Source organism: Bison bison, unplaced genomic scaffold (genome assembly GCF_000754665.1).
Source record: "Bison bison bison isolate TAMUID 2011002044 unplaced genomic scaffold, Bison_UMD1.0 scf7180017864537, whole genome shotgun sequence".
NCBI lineage: Eukaryota > Metazoa > Chordata > Mammalia > Artiodactyla > Bovidae > Bison > Bison bison.
Genome location: NW_011495085.1, coordinates 927789 through 947078, shown reverse-complemented (window position 1 = coordinate 947078; position 19290 = coordinate 927789). Strand labels below are relative to the sequence as shown.

Below are 19290 nucleotides of genomic sequence, written 5' to 3'. Positions count from 1 at the left end.
CTGAGGCTTGATCCCGCCTTTGCGTATGCCGAGCCTGCTTCCTCATGACCTTTGTCATGGGCGGAGTTCCTCATGCTCCCAGTAGTGATAGAATTCCAGTTGAGCTATTCCAGATCCTGAAAGATGATGCTGTGGAAAGTGCTGCACTCAATATGCAATATGCACTATGCACTCAATATGCAATATGCCGGCTCCCGGCAGATCATGAACACCTTATTGCCAGATTCAGACTTAAATTGAAGAAAGTGAAGAAAACCACTAGACCATTTGGTATGACCTAAATCAAATCCCTTATGATTATACAGTAGAAGTGACACATAGATTCAAGGGATTAGATCTGATAGAATGCCTGAAGAAATATGGACAGAGGTTGGTGACATTGTACAGTGATCAAGACCATCCTGAAGAAAAAGATCCAAAAATGCAAAATGATTGTCTGAGGAGGCCTTACAAAAGGCTGAGAAAAGAAGAGAAGCAAAAGGCAAAGGGTAAAAAGAAAAATATACCCATTTGAATGCAGAGTTCCAAAGAATAGCAAGGAGAGATAAGAAAGCCTTCCTCAGTGATCAATGCAAAGTAATAGAGGAAAACAATAGAGTGGGAAAGATAGGAGATCTCTTCAAGAAAATTAGAGATACCAAGGGAAAATATCATGCAAAGGTGGGCACAATAAAGGACAGAAATGGTATTGACCTATCAGAAGCAGAAGATATTAAGAAGAGATGGCAAGAATACACAGAAGAACTATACAAAAAAGATCTTCATGACCCAGATAACCATGATGATGTGATCACTCACCTAGAGAATGTGAAGTCAAGTGGGTCTTAGGAAGCATCACTATAGACAAAGCTAGTGGAGGTAATAGTTTCCCAGTGGAACTTTTACAAATCCTAAAAGATGATGCTGTGAACGTGCTGCACCTAATATGCCAGCAAATTTGGAAAACTCAGCAGTGGCCACAGGACTGAAAAACATCAGTTTTCATTCCTATCCCAAAGAAACACAATGCCAAAGAATGTTCAAACTACCACACAGTTGTACTCATCTTACATGCTAGCACAGCAGTGTTCAAAATTCTCCAAGCCAGGCTTCAATAGTACGTGAACTGTGAACTTCCAGATGTTCAAGCTGGGTTTAGAAAAGGCAGGGGAATTGGATCAAATTGCGAACATCCACTGGATCCTAGAAAAAGCAAGGGAGTTCCAGAAAAAAAATCTACTTCTACTTTATTAACTATGCCAAAGCCTTTGACTGTGTGGATCACTGCTGCTGCTAAGTCGCTTCAGAATCCCGCATTCCTGGGATTCTCCAGGCAAGAACACTGGAGTGGGTTGCCATTTTCTTCTCCAATACATGAAAGGAAATCACTCAGTCATGTCCGACTCTTAGCGACCCCATGGACTGCAGCCTACCAGGCTCCTCCATCCATGGGATTTTCCAGGCAAGAGTCCTGGAGTGGGTTGCTATTGCCTTCTCTGGTGTGGATCACAACAAACTGGAAAATTCTGCAAGAGATGGAAATACCAGACCACCTGACCCGCCTCCTGAGAAATCTGTATGCCTGTCAAGAAGTAACAGTTAGAACAAGACATGGAAAAATGGACTGGTTCCAAATCAGGAAAGGAGTACATTAAGGCTGTATATTGTAACCCTGCTTATTTAACTTATATGCAGTGTACATCATGCGAAATACTGGGCTGCATGAAGCACAAGCATGAATCAAGATTGCTGGGAGAAATATCAATAACCTCAGATATGCAGATGACACCACTCTTATGGTAGAAATTGAAGAAGAACTAATTAGCCTCTTGATGTAAGTGAAAGAGGAGACTGAAAAGGTGGGCTTAAAACTCAACATTCACAAAACGAATTCATGGCTTCCAGTCCCATCATGTCATGGCAAATAGATGGGGAAACAATGGAAACAGACAGACTATTTCCTTCAGCTCCAAAATCACTGCAGATGATGACTGCACCCAGGAAATTAAAAGATGCCTGCTCGTTGGAAGAAAAGCTATGACCAACCTCGACAGCATATTAAAAAACAGAGATGTTATTTTGCCAACAAAGATCCATCTAGTCAAAGCTATGTTTTTTCCAGTAGTCAAGTATGGATGTGGGAGTTGGAATATAAAGAAAGCTGAACCCTGAAAAATTAAAAACACTTTTTAACTATAGTGTTGGAGGAGACTCTTAGGAGTCCCTTAGATTGCCAGGAGATCAAACCAGTCAATCCTAGAGGAAATCAGTCCGAATATTCATTGGAAGAACTGATGCTGAAGCTGAAACTCCAATACTTTGGCTACCTGATGTGAAGAACTGACTCACTGGAAAAGACCCTGATGCTGGGAAAGATTGCAGGCAGGAGAAGAAGGGGCGACAGAGGATGAAATGGTTGAATGGCATCACCCACTTGATGGACATAAATTTGAGCAAGCTCCTGGAGTTGGTGATGGACAGGGAAGCCTGACCTGCTGTAGTCCATGGGGTCGCAAATAGTTGGACACAGATTAGCTCTAGCAATTTTCGGATAGTGTCTTTAGGGTTTTCTATGTATAGTATCATGTCATTGCAAACAGTGAGAGCTTTACTTCTTCTTTTCCCATCTGGATTCCTTTTATTTCTTTTTCTTCTCTGATTGCTATATCTAGGACTTCCAAAAGTGTGTTGAATAATAGCGGTGAGAGTGGGCACCTTTGTCTTGTTCCTGACTTTAGGGGAAATGCTTTCAGTTTTTCACCATTGAGAATAATGTTTGCTGTAGGCTTATCATATATGGCCTTTACTATGTTCAGGTAGATTCCTTCTATGCCTATTTTTTGAAGAGTTTTAATCATAAATAGGTGCTGAATTTTGTCAAGGAATTTTTTGCATCTATTATCATATGGTTTCTGTCTTTAATTTGTTAATATTGTATAACACATTTATTGATTTGTGTATATTGAAGAATCCTTGCATTCCTGGAATAAACCCAACTTGATCATGGTGTGTGAGCTTTTTAATGTGTTGTTGAATTGTGTTCGCCAGAATTTTGTTGAGGATTTTTTCTCTATGTTCATCAGTAATATTGGCCTGTAGTTTTCTTTTTCATGTGTTGTCTTTGTCTGGTTTTGGTATAAGGGTGATGGTGGCCTCATGGAATGAAATTTGGAAGTGTTGCTTCCTCTGCTAACTTTTGAAAGAGTTTTAGAAGGATAGGCTTTAGCTTGTCTCTAATGTTTGATAGAATTCCCCTGTGAAGCCATCTGGTCCTGGGCTTTTGCTTTTTGAGAGATTTTTGATTACAGTTTCGATTCAGTTTGAAATTGGGTTGTTCATAATTTCTATTTCTTCCTGATTTAGTCTTGGAAGATTGAATTTTCCTAAGAATCTACATTTCTTTCTGATTATCCATTTTATTGCCGTATAGTTTCTCATAATAGTCTCTTATAATCCTTTGTACTTCTGCATTGTCTGTTGTAAACTCTCCTTTTTCATTTCTAATTATGTTGATTTGATTCTTCTCTCTTTTTTTCTTGATGTGTCTGGCTAAAATTTTGTCAATTTTCTTCTCAAAGAAGCAGCTTTTAGTTTTGTTAATGCTTAATATTGTTTCTTTCATTTCTTACTCATTTAATTCTGCTCTGGTCTTTATGATTTCTTTCCTTCTGCTAACTTTGGGGTTTTTTGGTTCTTCTTTTTCCAATTGTTATAGGTGTAAAATTAGGTTGTCTATTTGATATTTTTCTTGTTTCTTGAAGTAGGATTGTATTGCTAAACTTCACCCTTAGAACTGTTTTTGCTGTATCCCATAGGTTTTAAGTTGTTGTGTTTTCATTGTCATTTGTTTCCAGGAATTTTTTGATTTCCCTTTTGATTTCTTCAGTAACCTGTTTGTTATTTAGAAACGTATTGTTTAATCTCTGTGTGTTTGTGTTTTCTACATTATTTATCTTCTAATTGATATCTTGTCCCATAGCACTGTGGTCAGAAAAGTTGCTTGATATGATTCCCTTTTCTTAAATATGCTGAGGTTTGATTTGTGACCCAAGATTTGGTCTGTCCTAAAGAATGTTCCATGTGCACTTGAAAAAAAGGTATTCTTCTGCAATTGGATGGGATGTCCTGAAGATATCAATGAGATCCGTCTGGTCTAATATGTCATTTAAACTTGTATTTCCTTATTTATTTTCTGCTTTGATGATCTATCCATTGGTGTAAATGGGGTGTAAAAGTCTTCTACTATTATTGTGTTACTATCAATTTCTCCTTTTATATCTGTTAGTGTTTGTCTTATGTATTGAAGTGCTCCTTATGTTGGGTGCATAGATATTTACTATGTTTTACTCTTGGATTGATCACTAGATCATTATGTAGTGTCCTTCCTTATGTCTTATAATATTCTTTATCTTAAGGTCTATTTTGTCTGATATGAGGATTGCTACTCCAGGTTTCTTTTGATTTCTATTAGCATGAAATATCTTTTTCCACCCTCTCACTTTCAGTCTATATGTGTCTTTAGATCTGAAGTAGGTTTCTTATAGACAGCATATATATGGCTCTTATTTTTATATCCATTCAGCCAGTCTGTATCTTTTGGTTGGAGCATTTAACCCAATTAGATTTAAAGTAATTATTGATGTATATACATACCTATTGTGAAGTCAAGTGGGCCTTAGGAAGTATCACTACAAAGGTAATGGAGGTGATGAAATTCGAGCTGAACTATTTCAAATCCTAAACGATAATTCTGTGAAAGTGCTGGCATTCAATTTCCCAGCAGATCTGGAAAACTCTGCACTGGACTGGAAATGGTCAGTTTTCACCCCAATCCCAAAGAAATGCAATGCCAACTAATTTTTAAAATACTGTACAATTGCCCTCATCTCGCATGCTAGCAAGGTAATGCTGAAAAATTTCCAAGCTTAGCTTTAGCAGTATATGAATCAAGATCTTCCAGATGTTCAAGCTGGATTTATAAAAGGCAGAGGAACTAGAGATCAAATTGCCAACGTCCATTGGATCATAGAAAAAGCAAGAGAGTTCCAGAAATACATCTGCTTTATTGACTACGCTAAAGCCTTTGACTGTGTGGATCACAACAAACTGTGGAAAATTCTTAAAGAGATGGCAATACTAGACCACTTATCTGCCTCCTGAGAAACCTGTATGCCAGTCAAAAAGCAACAGTTAGAACTGGACATGGAACAACGGACTGGTTGCGAATTGCAATAGAAGTACATCAAGGCTGTATATTGTCACCCTGCTTATTTAACTTATGTACAGAGTACATCATGCGAAATGCCAGGCTGGATGAAGCACAAGCTGGATTCAGGATTGCCAGGAGAAATATCAGTAACCTCATATATGCAGATAACACTAGCCTTATGGCAGAAAGCAAAGAGTAACTAAATATCCTCTTGATGAAAGTGAAAATGGAGAGTGTAAAAACTGGCTTAAAACTTGACATTCTAAAAAGAAAGATCACGGCATCTGGTCCCATCACTTCATGGCACATAGATGGAGAAACAATGGGAACAGTGACAGACTTTATTTTCTTGGGCTCCAGAATCACTTCAGACAGTGACTGCAGCCATGAGATTATAAGATGCTTACTCCTTGAAAGAGAAGCTATGAGAAACCTAGATAGGGTATTAAAAAGCAGAAACCTTACTTTGCTGAGAAAGGTCTCAAAGCTATGGTTTTTCTAGTAGTCATGTATGGGTATGAGAGTTGAATCATAAAGAAAGCTGAGCACCAAGGAATTGATGCTTTTCCATTGTGGTGTTGGAGAAGTCTCTTGAGAGTCCCTTGTACTGCAAGGGGATCAAACTAGTCAATTTTAAATGAAATCATGCCTGAATATTCACTGGAAGGACCAATGCTGAAGCTGAAGCTCCAATATTTTGGCCACTGGATGTGAAGAACTGACTCTTAGAAAAGACGCTGATGCTGGGGAAGATTGAAGGTAGAAGAAGAAAGGGAAAAAAATGAGCTCATTGGGTGGCATAAGTGACTCAACTGACATGAGTCTGAGCATGTTCTGGGAGTTGGTAATGGACAAGGAAGTAGGGCATGCTGCAGTCCGTGGGGTTGCAAAGAGTTGGACAGGACTGACCTACTGACTGAACTGAACTGATGATCCTATTGCCATTTTCTGAGTTGATTGTGTTTTTTTGTTTTGTGGATATTTTTCTTCTCTTTTATTTCCTGACTACAGAAGTCCCTTTAACATTTGCTGTAAAGCTGGTTTGGTAGAGTTAAATTCTCTTAACTTTTACTTGTCTGTAAAACTTTTGATTTCTCCCTCAATTTTGAATGAGATCCTTGCCAGGGAGAATAATTTTGTTTGTAGATTTTTCCCTTTCAGTACTTTCAATATATCTTGCCATTACTTCTGGCCTGCAGAGTTTCTGGCTGCAGGATCACCTGTTAAATGTATTATGGGGTTTCCCTTGTATGTTACTTATTGCTTTTCCCTTGCTGCTTTTAATATTCTTTCTTTGTGTTTAATCTTTGTTAGTTTGATTATTATGTGTCTTGGCCTGTTTTTCCTTTGGTTTTTTCCTGTATAGGACTCTTTGTGATTCTTGCACTTGATTTACTATTTCCTTTTCCATGTTGGGGAAATTTTCAACTATAATCTCTTCAAAAATTTTCTCATATCCTTTCTTTTTCTCTTCTTCTTCTGGGACCCCTATAATGCTGGTGCATTTAATATTGTCCCAGAGGTCTCTGAGACTATCCTCAGTTCTTTTCATTCTTTTTACTTTATTCTGCTCTTCAGCAGTTTCTATTTCTGCTATTCTATCTTCCAGCTCATCGACCCATTATTCTGCTTCAGATAGTCTGCTATTGATTCCTTCTAGAGTATTTTTAATTTCAGTAATTGTGTTGTTTGTCTCTGTATGTTTATTCTTTAATTCTTTAGGTCTTTGTTAATTGATTCCTGCATTTTCTCCATTCCATTTTCAGGTTTTGGATTATCTTTACTATCATTCTGAATTCTTTTTCAGGTAGTTTGTCTATTTCCTTTTTATTTATTTGGACTTGTGTTTCTTGGTTTTTCCTTTGTCTGTGCAGTATTTCTCTGCCTTTTCATTATTTTATTTTTTAACTTACTGTGTTTGAGGCCTCCTTTTCCCAGGCTTCAAAGTTGAATTCTTTCTTCTGTTTGGTTTCTGCCCTCCTAAGGTTTGCCCAGTGGTTTGTGTAAGCTTTGTGTAGGATGTGACTTGTGCTTGCATTCTGGTGGGAGGAGTTGAGTTGTTGCTGTTTTCCTTTGATGGGCAGGGCTGAGTGAGGTGGTAATACTGTCTGCTGATGATTGTGTTTGTGTTTTTTTCTTGTTTGTTGTTTGGATGAGGCATCTTGCACAGGGTGCCACTGGGCAGTTGGTAATGCTGTGTCTTGTATGCAAGTGGTTGCCTTTGTGGGAATTCTCACTATTTGATATTCTCTAGGGTTAATAATTCTCTGGTAATCTAGGGTCTTGGAGGCAGCACTCACACTCCAAAGCCTCAGGCCTTGATCTCTGGCACAAATGGAGATTCCACGGGTGGTTCGTTATGGCATTAAATGGGATTAAAAGAAATACCCAAAAGCAGAAACAAAAGATGCACCCAGACAAATGGCAATTAGAATATCAGACAAATAATACCTAAAATAATGGAATGCACACACATACATATACACCATAAGCAAAATCAAAGCAGTCCAAAAAACAAAAACAGTGTGCAATAGATTGAACTGGTAAACAAGGGAAATCAAAAATTATATCCACCAGTTAAGAACAAAACTAACTAAAGCACAAACTGGAATACAAAACTAAAGCAAAGTGCCAACTGGGGCATAAAGCAACAAAAACAAACTAACAAATATGGTGAGAAAAAGAAAGAAAATGAAGGAAAGAATAGAAATGCAAAGTTAAATAGAGGTAGATAAAGAAATTTATATATATTAAAGATTAACTGTGAAGGGAAAAGACCAGCAGGAAAAGCAAACAAAGGAATATATGTAGAAAAAATAATAATAAATTTTTAAAATACCGAGAAAAAAAAGAAAACTCCACAGAACTGCAAAAGGCCAATGATGATGCAGACATTTATAACAGAAATAAAAAGTGTGTGATTGAAAAAAAAATTCTCAAAAGCTTAAATAGTACTAATTGAGAACTACAACAACAGAGGGGGAAATAAGGTGAAAAAAAGGGAAAAAAAAGAGAGAGAGAGAGAGAGAAATAAATCCAGAAGGAACTACAGAACAAGTAAAATGTAAGAAAAATAAATGTCTTTCTTAAGTCTCTTCTGTCAACATCTTTCCCTTGCTGGGAGTTATATTCCACCTTGCCTGCCTAGAATGCTTTCTCACACTGTGCTGGTCTCTGGACATGCTGTGGGGGCAACTCTGACTGTAATCTGGTCCTCCTCCTGTGTGTTCTTGCCTCCAATGTCCACAGATGTCAGAACTAGTGTGTTTTCTTTGGTGAGAACTCTCAATGTCCTTTTATATATTCCATAGACACAGAGTCTGCCTAGTTGATTGTGTGGATTTAATCTGGTGCAAAGTTTTGGGTTATCTTCCTTAGCACACTGCCCCTGGGTTTCAACTGTGATTTTACCTCCACTTCTGCATGTGGGTCGTTCACCGGGGTTTGCTCCTGAGGCCCTGGAGGACTTGGGTCTGCCCCAGGGAGTGCCAGGTGTGGAGGTGGTACAGTTGCTTTGGTCACAGGGGCCCTCACAACACCAGGTATTCAGGGGAGATGTCAGTTAGGGTAGCAGGAATTATGGTGCTCTAGAAGGGTATGACAACACACTCCAGTATTCTTGCCTGGAGAATCCCCCAGACAGAAAAGCCTAGCAGACCAGTCTACAGGGTCGCAAAGAGTTGAATACAATGGAAACAACCCCATGTTCTCAGACTCAGGCATTTTTCTAGCCTTTTGAAGCTCTGTCCCAGTGAGGATTGAGCATGAAGGTGGTGCAGCTGCTTGGGTTCCTGGGACCCTGGAGGTGCCAAGTGTGCAGGGGCATGGACTGCCTCAGCTGCAGGAGTTATGGCCCCATCAGAGTTATGGCCCTAGCCTTTGGCAGCTGGTGATCAGAAGGCCTCTTTGGCTAGTCCTTCTCCTTGCTTTGCCCATTCAGGCACTTAGAGGGATCCTTCTCTTTTGGTCTGTGCATGAGGCACTAAAAGGGCTCCCCCTGGCGGGGTCCTTCTCTGTTGTTTGGTGTGTCAGGCACTTAAAGGGGTGCCCCATGCACTTAAAAGGCTGGGGCTTCTCTGTTGTCCTGCATGTCAGGTGCTTGAAGGGACAGCCTCACTATCGTTCAGATGCCGGGTGCTGGCATGTGGGGAGATAGGCTGTGGTGATGGCTCCACCCCCTACGCATGACTCAGCAGCATCGCCCTGCTTTCTTGCCTACCTGGCTTTCCTCCACAGGCGTTTCCCACCACAGTCTCCTCCCTCACGTCCCCTCGGGCCATCTCCCCACAGTCAACAGCAGACCTCAGCCTGGGATTGTGCCACAATCCCTGTGCTCCAGCTCCCAGCTGCTGTGCCTTCTAGGGGACCCATGTCCCTGTCTCCGGGTACTTGTGGCTACAGCAGGCATTGTCTGTGTGAGTCTAATTCCATTTAGGCTGCTACAGAGCAGCTGCTTCACTCACAGCCTCAAATATTTCTCTTCTAACCCAAACAGGTGGCCCGATGTGGGGATCAGACTCCTGCTTTAGTTCCCCCACCTGCTGAGGGCAGGTCCCGTCCTACTAACTTTTCTGTTTTTTCCCCTAGTTCCTTTGTCCTACTGAGTTTTGCGTGGTTCTATATATTCTTTTCCGGTGGCTGGGTACTCCTGTCTGTCTCAGACTGATCTATACTACCTAGGAGTTTGAAAATGAATTTTATTGAGATCTTAGTCATAAGCAATGAAACATAAGCATTTAAAATGTAAAAATAATTTTGATAAGTGTGATACTTGCTTCTACTGTGAACACATGCCTATCATTCCCCAAAATTCTTTTATAAAAACAGTAGCCTCCTTCAAAACCTGGCATGGACAAGTTCTGACCCACCTTCTTTCATTAAAATTTGTTTGCTTGTTTTTCTAGGACTTTATGTTAACACATTCTTATACTATGCATTCTTTTGAGACAGTATATTTACTCAGTAGTTTTTTGACATACATCAACATTGATATATAGATTAGTAGTTTTTCCTTTATTGCTGAATAATATCATTGTATAGATCATACCAGAGCTATTTACCCATCCTCCTATAGATAGGGCTTCCCTGGTGGCTCAGCTGGTAAAGAATCTGCCTGCAGTGTGGGAGACCTGGGTTTGATCCCTGGGTTGGGAAAATCCCCTGGAGAAGGGGACGGCTACCCACTCCAGTATTCTGGCCTGGAGAGTTCCATGGTCTGTATAGTCCATGGGGTCACAAAAAGTAAGACATGAGAGCAACTTTCACTTTCACTTTTCACTTTCCTATCGATAGACAGTTTGGTTTCTAGTTTTGAGTTACTGTGAATAAAGTTGCTATGCATATTTTTTAAAGTCTTTGTGTGGGCATATGTTTTTATTTGCCTTGTATAAATAACTTAAGTGTTTTGTAGTTAAAAAAAAAAGTTTGTTTAAATGTATAAGAAACTCATACACTGTTCTGAAAAGTGTCTGCCTTGTTTTATATCCCACCACCAAAGTGTGAGTATTCTGCGGTGGTTTAGTCACTAAGTCATGTCCAACTCTTGTGACCTCATGGACTGTAGCCCACCAGTCTTCTCTGTCCATGGAATTTTTCAGGCAAAATACTGGACTGGGTTGCCATTTCCTTCCCTAGGGGATCTTCCCGACTCAAGGATTGAACCCAGGTCTCCTGCACTGCAAGCAGATTCTTTATTGGCTGAGCTACCAGAGAGTATTCTAGTTGCTGCATATCCTTACCAGTAATTCATATGGTCAGTTTTTTAATTTTAGGTATTTTGATGTGTGTCTATTGATATTACATTATGATTTTAATTTATATACCTTTAATATTTAATATTATCAATCTTGCTTTAATATGCTATTGGCCTTCATATATTTTGTTTTTGAAATATCTGTTCAAATCTTATGTCCATTGATCTGTAGAAGTTGCTCATATTGTGTATTGGGGATACATATGTTTTGATGATATATTTGAATGAAGATTTCTATGAATCTTGTTTGACTTGTATTTTTATTTTCTTAACAGTTTATTTTAAAGACCAGAAGTGTTTGATTTTGATTGTCATTATTTTTTGTGTAATGATTTCTGTGTGTGATATTTAAGAGGTAACTTTCTATGCCTAAGATCACAAACACTTTTTCCTATTATTTTCTTTCCAGAACTGAGATTCTCAGCATCAACCTCCCTGACATTTTGGGCCAGATATTCGAAGTTGGGATTTTCTCTGGTGCTGCTGCTGCTGCTGCTGCTAAGTCGCTTCAGTCGTGTCCGACTCTGTGTGACCCCATAGACCGCAGCCCACCAGGCTCCTCCCTCCCTGGGATTCTCCAGGCAAGAACACTGGAGTGGGTTGCCATTTCCTTCTCCAATGCATGAAAGTGAAAGATGAAAGTGAAGTCGCTCAGTCGTGTCTGACTCTTAGTGACCCCATGGACTGCAGCCTACCAGGCTCCTCCGTCCATAGGATTTTCCAAGCAAGACTACTACAGTGGGGTGCCATTGCCTTCTCCGGGGATTTTCTCTAGACATTGTCAAATATCTATTGGTGTAGCAAAATTGAACCCTGGTCCTAGAAATTCTGCAGTTTTAGCTTTTATATTTAGGTTTGTGATCTATTTTGGGATAACATATATGTTTAAGATAAGGATTGAGGCCTCGTTTTTTTTTTCATATGAATAAATAGTTGTTCCAGCAACATTTGAAATATGGAAAGACCATTCTTTATCATGAAATTGCCTTAGCACCCCTATCAGAAAACAGCTGACCACATACAGACATATCTAATTCTGGATGCTCTGTTTTGTTCCATTGATACGTATGTCTGTCTTTACACCTGTACTACACTGGCTTGATTTATAATGAGTTCAGATCAGCTGGGTATATGTTTTCCAAATCTGTTTTTCTTAAGAGTTGTCTTGACTATTGTTCTTTGCATTTCTGTGTGCGTGTGTGTGTGTGTGTGTATTAGTATCAGATTGTCAATTTATACTTCCTCCCCTCAAACAAATCCCTGTTGAAATTATGCTGCACATTGCATTGAATCTATAGATCAGCCTTGGGAGACTTGATACCTTAACAATATTTAAGTTTTCCAATTCATAAACTTGGTGTATTTCTCCATTTATTACAGGCTTTAAAATTTCTTTCTCAGAACCTGTGCTCAGCCGAATCTCCTAGGGTCTGGCTCCTGCCTCTGGCTTACCTGTTCCTGCAGCCATGTTTTCCCAGTAGCAGCAGCAGCAGGGCCTGCCCCAGATGACAAGCAGCCCTGTCAGCCAACCTCTGTCAAATGTCAAGAGGCGTGTACACCTAAAACAAAGGACCCATGTGCTCCCCAGGCCAAGAAGCAATGCCCACCCAAGGATACAGCAATCCCAGCCCAGGAGAAGTGCCCTGCAACCCAGCAAGTTCCCAAGAGTAAATAGAAGTAAGAATGGATTGAGAAATACCTGCCCGCCAACCAGGCTACCAGATGCAGCCTTTTCTTTCTCCTGCTCCTTTTCTTTCTCCTGCTCCTTTTCTGATCCTCAGCTCCAGGATTTGCCTTCCTCTCCCACCTTCTCCTACTCAGGATCCAAGGAAGCATTGTCAGGATTTCTTCCAACGGAACCCCTTGTCTCACACATCCCCTTGTGCCCAGTATTCTTCAATTCCCCATTCTGACTCTCCTAGATGAACATGAGTGAGGTCCCAGCTTCTCCAGCTTCCAGTTTGGCCACAGCCATGGCCCCATCCATGTCCTAAAGCAAGAAATATATCTGGGCTGATTCTAGGGCTTCCACCTTGACTCGTGGGGACACCAGAGGCTGATAGCTTCTGTCTCATTCCGTTTCCCAATTCCCCATCCGTGAGCTTCCCTCCTATTTCTTCCTCTAATAAATCTGTGCTTCATGTAAAAAAAAAAAAATTATTTCTCCTAGCAATATTTTGTAGTTTATTTTTATTTCATATCCTACCTCTATACTTTGTTAAATATAATTATTCCATGTTTTTGATATTTAAAATTTCAATTTTCAACAGTTTTTGATTAATATATAGAAATATGATTATTTTGAATATGCTTTATAATTTTGAACTTCTTTAAATTCAATTCACATGTTCTAGTAACTTTTAATGGATTTCTTCAAATCCTTTATCAGCACAGTCTTATACAAATAAGAACATTCTTCATTCCTTTCTACTCTGTATACTTTTGTTTATTATTTCTTATCTTATTGCAATGACTAGAAACTCTGTGGTGGTTAGTTGTTTTTTTTTTTTCCCTCCCGACTCAAACCTAAGTTCTTAAATCTCAGTCTAATTGACTGTTTTATAACAAAGAGAATAGTCTGGTATGGATTTCCCAATAACACTTCTTTGTGGCCAGCAATAAAAGATAGCAATTTGATATATAAAGAGGAAAGAATTTGCTCTTTCCTTCATTCATACCCATTTTAAGGACCAAACAAAATATTTTAAGAAATATATGGCTAGTGTTTTAGGTAACCTGGACAGGCTGTTGAGTCTAGTTACTTAACTTTGGTGAAATTACACAGTAATCTGCTGCAATATGAGGCAAGGACCTCGTTTGCTGTCTCTTCCATTATATCTCTGTTGCTTAGAATAGTGCTTGGCACAAAGGCAAATTGAATAAATATTTGTTGACCAAAGCAAATTTTTACTAGGGCCCCTGAGTTTAATGTCATTCAGAAAGAATGGGTAGGGATATCTAAAATATAGACATTATTTCAACATAATTTTGTAAACAAGAGAAGGTGCTGTAGTAGATAAGTTCATTCTTGAAGCACCTCCATGACCACGCAGGCAGAAAGAGAGTACTATTTATATATTCTTTCTGTGCATTATATTTTAAAGCTGCAAAAAATGTTTTAAAACATGAGAGAGCATGAGTGTAAAAAATTGATAGTCCCTAGACTAATTATGAAAGGGTTTCATTGAGGCACAAGCTTAGCTGATAAGATAAACTAAGAAAGCTGAGAACTAAAGGTCAAACTGTTTAGGTAGAAATAGTCCCAAAGAGGCAGGTATGAGGAGGCCTTTGAACAGAACACCATAGAGATATGAGAAATTGAAAAGGATGAAGATAAAAGTACTTACTGCCTTGAAGTAAGTAGAATGAATGCATGCGTAAAACGAAGGATAGCAAGTCAGGAGAAATTTTTTGAACTGTGTTTAATCTGCTGTTTTATTTGCTGTTGACATGGCAGTATGTAAGAATACTTTAGTATACTTACATATAGTGCTTTATAATGGCTGAAGTTATTTTGTTTATATAGATTTGTTATATTAATGCAATGTAGGCCATTTTGCCACATGATTTTTTTTTGTCTGTTCTACAGACTATTTGCTCACATTACACAAAGTTGATAAAATGAACTGTAATTAAAATAATAGATCTCTATTTTTAATGACTCTCTCCAAAATGTTGACAGTTCTTCAAGCCTGATTATGGGTAAATGGACATTTGTTGTACTTTTAACTTTTGTGTATTTACAGAAGTTTTCAAAATATTTAAAAATGATTCCCTGCAAGTCTTTCAATCACTTGTGCTACAGCTATTTAGAGAGCACCTATTCTGTGACTTACTGGCACTCATAAAAAGAGAACAGAAGAAAGTCAAGATTCTAGGTCTGGGCAACTGTGTGAGTCCATTATTCCAAATGGAGAATACTAGACAAATAACATTTTCTTGTGGGGAGGTGATGTCATAGAAATGAAGATCAGTTTTGACATGTCATTTTTTAGGTTGAGCATTGAAGAATTGAGACTTTCAAATTGTGGTGCTGGAAAAGACTCTTGAGAATCCCCTGGACTTCAAAGAGATCAAACCAGTCAGTCCTAAAGGAAATCAACCCTGAATACTCATTGGAAGGACTGATGTTGAAATTCCAATACTTTGGCCACCTGATGCAAAGAGCTGACTCATTGGAAAAGACCCCTGATGGGAAAGATTGAAGGCAAAAGAAGGGGGCAGCAGAGGATGAGATGGCTAGGTAGCATCACTGACTCAATGGATATGAATCTGAGCAAGCTCTTGGAGATAGATAGTGAAGGACAGAGAAGCCTGGCGTGCTGCAGACTATGGGGTTGCAAAGGGTCAGACACTACTTAGTGATTGAACAACAACAAAAAATTTCAGGTTTCTATTTAAGTATCCATTTAAAAATATCCCTATATACTGGCATAGGAGAGAGGTCAGGAAAAGTCATAAACTTGGGAAATGTCAGCATATAGATGGTGTTCAAGCCCCAGAGGTTGGTATGCATGTACCAACAGAGTGAGTGCAGAAATAAAGGAAAAGAGATCCCAGAAGCCTGGATTCACCAACATTTAGAGTTAGCCAAAAGTGGTGTATCTAGAACTAGAAACTGAAAGGCAGTTGCCAAAGCATTTAGAAGAAATAGGATGGGGAGTGAGGAATATGTTTTCAAGAAGTGAGCAACTATGTCACAGCCTGTTGAAGAATTGAGAATAATAAAAGCTGAAAACTTTTCCTTGGATTTGGCAGCATGAATGTTGCTAGTGGCTCTCATTGGGAGAAGCATTATAGACATGGGGATGGATGATGTTGGAATAGATTCAGGTGTAACAGGAAGGGTAGCAGTGCAAACGATTGCCTTCCCAGAGCTCTTTCAGGGAGTTCCAGAGGCAAGGGGAAGCAGGGTCAGGTATGGGAGCTATTAGAGTGGTCATTCATAGTTTTGTAAACAAGTAGATAAGCTCATTATTAAAAAAAAAAAAAAACAAAAAAACAAAAAAAAACACACAAAAAAACCGAGACAAATTAACTCCCCTGCTAACATATCACAAAGTGATACACACACACACACACACACACACACACTAATTCTACTACCTTCCTCTTGGTATGCCTCATCTCCCCCTGCAAACCCCACATTATCCCACAAAGTCTTATTTCTTTTGGCTTTGGAAACAAATGAATTACCAATAGGTGAATCTTGTCAGATACTGCTATCACATGGCAACATTTGGTGCTTCTGTTGGGTTATAGACTATCATCTCTTTTGTGCTCCTCTTAACTTTATACTCTGTCCTTATATTGACCCTTATTCTGAATGGCACTTTTTGTTTATACACATTTGTCTCTTGCTACAAAAGTACGTGGGAAGATTAAGTGGGATATTTCTGGGATATAAAGACCCTTAATGTTTGAATCCTTTCCTAAAATGGTTGTCTGCCTGCAGTCAGGACTTTCTCAAAGGGATATATGTATAGAGAGCAAAGCTATACAAAGGGATATGTTATTTATTGAGTGTTTTTGCTCCATAGAACCTAAAGCAGTTTTCAGCTGATCTCAGGGTTAGAAAGAGGGCCTAAGGCCTACAACTAAAATAGACCAAGCATTATCTTTTATGCTTCTCTCTAATCTCACCCATATCTCAGCCTCTATATCTTTCAATTCTGATTAGGAATAAAGAGTCTGAGAACATTACATCAAGGGAAAAACAAAAAGAGGACACAAACAGAAGAGTCGTGTGTAGGAGTTTTAAAACTAGAAGATTCTTAAAAATATAGTCTAGCAGGAGTCCTTAAAGTCTCTCAAGCTCAGGGCAAACTTCTTCCCTTCCTGGAGATGGTGGGTGGTGGCAGGGAAGGGACTGGGTGCTTTCTCTCAGCAGTGCCACCGTAAAACTGGGAAGCGCTCAACAGAGACCAAATCCTCATTGTTTCCCCAAGTGAATGGAACTTTCTATTCTACTGCCTATAATTTCAGAGAAGGCAATGGCACCCCACTCCAGTACTCTTGCCTAGAAAATCCCATGGACAGAGGAGCCTGGTAGGCTGCGGTCCATGGGGTCACTAAGAGTCAGACATGACTGAGCAACTTCACTTTCACTTTTCACTTTCGTGCATTGGAGAAGGAAATGGCAACCCACTCCAGTGTTCTTGCCTGGAGAATCCCAGGGATGGGGGAGCCTGGTGGGCTGCCGTCTATGGGGTCGTACAGAGTCGGACACGACTGAGGCGACTTAGCAGCCTATAATTTCAGCAGATTAATGATCATGTACTGGTATACCTTGTTTATTTGAACCTGACTCTATTGAGATTTGCAGATAACTGCGTGTGTGTGTGTTTTTCTTTTTACAAGCTGAAGATTTTTGGCAACCCTGCATCTAGCAAGTCAGTCAGCACCATTATTTCCAAGTGTTTGTTCACTTTCAGTCTCACATTTTATTTCTTGCAATATTTCAAACTTTTCTGTTAGTTATTAGATTTGTTATTGTTTGTGAGTAGTGGCCTTTGATGTTACTATTATAATTATTTTGGCATTATATAGCAATAAAGTATTCTTTACGGTATGTATGTTTTCTAGACATAATGTTATTGCAAGCTTAATAGACTATAATGTTGTATAAACATAACTTTTATCTGCACTGGGAAACGAAAACATTCATGTGATTCACTTATTGCAATATTTGTTTTACTGCAGTCTGAAATAATCTGCAGTGTCTCCAAGGTCTGTCTGTTCATATTTTTAATTGATTAAAATCTCAAAAAAAATTTACCAATTAATCATTATTATTTTCTTTATATAAAGATGCCTCATAAAAATAGTTTTTGGAAATACAGGGGTGTCATTTCAGAAATATATACTGTTATCAAGATTCTATGTCAGCACTTTCAACTTGTTCTATACATGAATGTTTTATCAGTACTGGAAAATTGGTGTTCTATTGTTCTTATCAAGGGCTGTTCTCAGCAAAATACTGAGACAAAGTCCAGAGACAGAGTAAAAAAATCTTGGCTTAAGTTTTTGGTAGATTTCATTATCAGTAATATTTACTTTTTAAAAGTAGCTAATAGATTATTATTTTGGTGCTATAGTTAAAATTTTGGTTTTAATATATAAATGTTATTAAATGTTAATATTAAAATGACTTGGGGATGTTTAGATGTATTTATAAATCATAATTTCAAATTTATATTTATACCAGCATTGATAATAACATAATTTAAATCTCAGTGTTATTTTTTTTCTAATGGTTCCACTCACTTTGCCGAATATAAAGAAATATATGTGTGTGTTTATGACTTGACCACAGATGTTTAGTTTGCACTTTGGCAAATGTGGATATTTATAAATATTTTCAATTTGTATTTTGATATAAAATACTGTTCCTTCGGTAACATGTTGGAAATATGTATATAAGCCAAGTATTGGAAATATATATATGTATATATGTATTATATATGTATTTAAGATACATATACACACCCACATACATTATTTAGCTCACTAGTTTGCAAATTATTAAAAGATGTGTTTATATTGATAGATAAAATAGACTTTAAGTTTTATTCTTATGGTGTCTTTGATTAGTTCTGATCTTGATATAAATACAGCATGAGTGAGGGAATGTTCCATTTTTTCCTATTGAATGGAAGAGTTTGTGAAATATTGGAACAATATGTTCTGTGAAAATTTTGTAGATGTAGTCTGAAAGCCATCTGTGCCTGATGTTTTCCCCGGGGGAATATTTTAAACCAGTTCTTTATTTGCATAGGTTCCTAATAATAGCTTTTACATCTTTGTGTACCTGTAGTAATGACCTGTCTATCAGTCCTCTTATTAGTTATACTTGCCTTATTTTTTCTTCCTCTTTGTAAATGGCAATAAAATCAACATTGAGTCAAAGACATATTGCCTCATAAGAAGAGTAAATAGGGTCAGGCTGTGTGTATGCATTATTTCCCTTGGTACCAGGCCCACTTAGGGTAATTTAAATGAGGTTGTCCACAAATTTTCCAAATATTACTAGTGTGTATTTTCAGGCACAATCAAGCACGTTTCTGTTACTTACATAGGGAGAGCTTGGCATCCAAGTCTGATGGGTTGATACCATGCAAACCTTTAATGTTTTTAATGTGTTTCTAATTTTTATTCTTTTTTCAGCTCTGATTGGAGGCTTATTTAGAAGTGTGTTGTTTATTTTTCAAATTTTGGTGACTTCTAGCTGTTTTTCTGTTATTGATCTGCTTTATTTCTACTTTGACTCTAGAACATATTCTTTATGATTTAAACATTTATCCAAACTTTTATTATATCATATTTATTACTTACGTATTGCTTTGTAATG

The 19290-nt window shown here is 38.3% G+C and overlaps 1 long non-coding RNA gene across 1 annotated transcript in view; it reads left to right on the top strand.

Annotated features, from left to right (window-relative positions):
* The window catches only part of LOC104982655, a 170800-nt gene extending 159385 nt beyond the window's left edge, over nucleotides 1-11415 (top strand). The window contains exon 3 of the long non-coding RNA XR_824537.1: nucleotides 11350-11415. This is a non-coding gene — a long non-coding RNA (uncharacterized LOC104982655). The remainder of the gene's footprint in view (nucleotides 1-11349) is intronic.
* The last annotated feature ends 7875 nt before the right edge of the window (nucleotides 11416-19290 follow it).